The sequence below is a fragment of the Enhydra lutris genome, unplaced genomic scaffold, assembly GCF_002288905.1.
Source record: "Enhydra lutris kenyoni isolate GAN:26980312 unplaced genomic scaffold, ASM228890v2 scaffoldscaffold16, whole genome shotgun sequence".
Classification (NCBI taxonomy): domain Eukaryota; kingdom Metazoa; phylum Chordata; class Mammalia; order Carnivora; family Mustelidae; genus Enhydra; species Enhydra lutris.
This window is the reverse complement of record NW_019154100.1, coordinates 7,429,081-7,433,233: the sequence shown is the minus strand read 5'-3', so window position 1 is coordinate 7,433,233 and position 4,153 is coordinate 7,429,081.

Here is a 4,153-nt window from a genome sequence, read left to right as displayed (position 1 = left end):
TTTCAAATTCTGTGCTCCATATTCTGGCCCATAGAAAAAATGGAAGATTCTAGAAAACTACCATGTAATGACATCACTTTAATTTAAAATACGAGATTTTTAAAAACATGTACCTTCCTATTCTTATAAATGTCTCCACTGTATAAAGGTTTTAAATTTTAAAGTCACAGAATTTGATTTTTTTCTACCTTCATTCCAAAATAATCTTATGGGAGGAGACATACATATCACTCTAGACAAGAGACAGTTCATGGAAGAAATGGAAGGAATTGCTGAGGAACTCCTTATATTAATCAACAGATATAGCGCAATCCGTTAGAATTCTACCTGGCTTCTTTGCAGAAATTGAAAAGTTCATATTAAAATTCATATGAAATTTAAGGGACCCAGAATGAAATAAATAAAATTAAAATAAAATAAAACCAAACCTTGGAAAAAACATTGGGGGACTTATAATAACAGATTTAAAAACTTATGCCAAAGCATCAATAATAAAGACAGTGTGCACTGGCATAAGTGTAGACATAAAAATCAATGGAATAAACTAAAGAGTCCCAGAATAAACCCATTTATCTATGGTCAATTGATTCTAAACAAGGATGCCAAGACCATTCAGTGGGGGAAAGAATTGTTTTTTTAACAGATGGTGCAGAGACGCCTGAATAGCCACATGCAAAAGAATGAAGATCAACTCTTACCTCATACCATATAAAATAAATTCACTCAAAATGAATTCAAAACATAAGCATAAGAGTTGAAACAACAAATCTCTTAGAGGAAATCCTGTTAGGTGTAAATCTTCCTGACCTTGGGTTCAGCAGTGGATTCTTTGTTATGACACCAAAAGCACAAACAACAAAAGGAAAATGGCTAATAGGACTTCATTGAATTAAAAACTTCTGGGAGCGCCTGGGTATCTCAGTAGGTTAAGCATCCAACGCTTGATTTCAGCTCAGGCCTTGGTCTCAGGGTCATGAGTTCAAATCCTGTGTCGGGCTCCACTCTGGGCAAGGAACTTACTTAAAAAATAAATTAAAAAAATAAATGATAAAAAAGCCTGTACCTCAGGGCACCTGGGTGGCTCAGTCATTAAGTGTCTGCCTTCGGTCCAGGTCATGATCCCAGGGTCCTGGGATCAAGCCCCACATCGGGCTCCCTGCTCAGTGGGAAGCCTGCTTCTCCCTATCCCACTGCCCCTGCTTGTGTTCCCTCTCTCGCTGTGTGTCTCTCTCTCTGTCAACTAAATAAAATCCTTAAAAAATAAGTAATAAAAAAGTTTGTACCTCAAAGGACCTCATCAAGAAAGGGAGAAGACAATCCCAGAATGGGAGAGAAAGCTTGCAAATCATATATTTGATGAAGGTTTTGTATTTAAAATATGTGAAGAACCTTTACAACTTGGTAGTATGAAAAAGACGACCAAGGGGTACCTGAGTGGCTCAGTTGGTTAAGCTCAGGTTTTGATCTCAGGGTCATAAGTTCAAACCCTGTATTGGGCTCCCCACTGGTTGTGGAACATATTTAAAAAAAAAAAAAAAAAAAAAGACACAAATAAAAAATGGACCTGGGTTTGGTGGCCTGAAAACAGAACTGTTGAAAGATTATATAAGAAACAGTTCAACCCTTAGGTGAACTTCCAAAGCATGAATTCACTTGCCCCCAGTCTCAGCACAAGAGTGAGCACTTATACTTTGCTGAGGACCAGAAGGCTATGGAGCTCCAGGCATAATTGAAGGTGAGAATAAGGCTCTGGAAGTGAAAACAGATGTTTTCAGAGAAACCTTGCTGGACTCCCTGAATATCAGCAATCACATTTACACATTTACACCCTCAAGCCGGATATTAAATTTCTCCCTGGAAAAACTGACCAGCCCCCTGACCAAAAAATAAAATAAAATAAAAATTATTTTAAATTCCAGTATAGTTAACATATAGTGTTATATTAGTTTCAGGTGTAAGTATAGAGATTCAGCACTTCCATATATCACCCAGTGCTCATCATAAGTGCTGTCCTTAATCCCCATCACCTGTCTCACACAACCTCCCCCCCCCCACCCCTTCTGGTAACCATGTTTGTTCTCTGTAGTTAAAAGTCTGTTTCTTGCTTTCTCTCTCTCTCTCTCTCTCCCCAAGAAAAAAATCTGAGGCACCTTCTCAAAATACAATGAAGTTTTTGTTTAATCACCCTATCTCAGGTGTCCCCTCTGGTCATATTAGCAAGGGTAAGGGTAGAGGGTTTGTGTATAACAAACAAACCAGGAAAAAACCATGACTGTGAGCAAAGAGTGAAAGGAACTCAAAGAACAAGGGATATAAGCAAGGCAGAGACCTTAAGTGTTCATTGTATGTTTTCAGGATAGATGTGTTTTGAGCAAAAGAGATATGAGAAAAGAATTCCAAGCAGAAGAAAAAGCTGAAGCAAAGCAAGCAAGGGCAGGTCTTTGTCTGGATACCAATACGTGATTCTGTTTGGCTAACGGGGAGAAGGTGAGGGAACGCAATGCAAAGTAAAATCAGAAACGTGGATTCTGTGACCTTCAGTCCTAACCCTACTCTTCATCTTTACCCCCTGGTTGAAGCAGCCAGAGTTCTGTTTGTCCTTTTCTGATGGTTGCTGTGTTTTGTACCGGTAGATTGCGGAGAGGATTTGAAAACCAACCAGTTCAGACATGTCTGCAAAAGCTCACAGAGGTCAAGTGGTGAGAGGTTTGTACGAGCACCCAATCTGTCTCCTACTTAAGACCGTACAGGGAACATTTAATATCCTAAATCCTCAGTTAAACTGGTTTCATAATTATTTTTCCAAGTGGAGTCCTACCCAAATTTATACCAAGAAGCATTTAAAGTATCTGTGAGAGAAAAAGTGACCTTTAATGGTCCAGTGCAATATCCATTCTTGAATGCCATTGCTTGACATGATTTTCTAAGAGAATAGAAAACTTGCCTGGAAAAAATGCCCAGAAAAAAATATATCAAGATTCTTTGACAGAACACAAAAAATGAACAAGTGTTTCTGTAGACGCATTTTTGAAAAGGTAAAAAGACACTAATAAACAATATTAGGGAAAAAAATCAGTAATATGTCTGAGAATAAAAAGATAATAAGTAGATATTATAAACAAGTTGATGTGATGCATTTGGAAACTCAGATTTCGTAGATAAACCTTGAGAAAAAAAAAATGACTTACCCAAATTTACTCAGGAAATGTATGTAACCATGGAAGAAATGGGAAATATAAACAGTCATATAACTATAAAAAAATTTGAATCAGAAGTTAACAAACTTCCTGTGCAAAACCCAGGCCCAGTCAGAGTAGCCAGCAATTTCCAACATATATTCAAAAAAGAAGAAAGTCTTCAAAAGTACAAGGAAAAATAATTTCAACCTTGTTCAAACTATCTCAGTGTGTAGAAAAATGGGATTATCCTTAGCTCACTTTATTAAACTACTAAAACTCTGATACAAAACCCAGTGAAGCTTAAAAACAAAATTGCAGATTAATCTTCCTGTGAACATAGACACAAAAATTAGAATATTAGCAAACACAATCCAGAAGTATGGGTGTGTGTTTGTGTGTGTGTATATTTTACAATACGGCATTGTTTGGATGATTCTGGAAGTACAAGTTTGATATAAATATATATCAAATATATATATGTGTGTGTGTGTGTGTGTGTGTGTGTGTAAATTTTACTGAAATGAAAGGAGAAACCACATAATCATCTCAATAGAAGTAGAAAAAGCAATTGATAAAATTCTATATCTTTTCCTAAATTAAAAGAAAATAAGGTAAATTAGAAATAAAAGACAACTTCCTTAAACTGATGAAGGGCAGCTACAGAAAACCTACAGGTAGCATCATATTTAATGGTGAGATATTTAAAGCATTCTTTTTGATCTTAAGAACAAGATGAGGGTATCTATTAGCAGCATGTGTAGAACATTGTATTGGAGGGTATAGCTGGTAATTAGGCAAGAAAAAGTAATAAATGGCGTGAGAACTGGAAAGAAAGAAAGAAAACGGTCAGTATTTGTGGATATACTCTGTGAATTAAAAATCTAAAAAAGGTTACAGATAAATTACTAAAGTTAATAAAATAATTCAGAACAGTTACAGGATATAAAACTCAATATATAAAAATAAATTTCAAC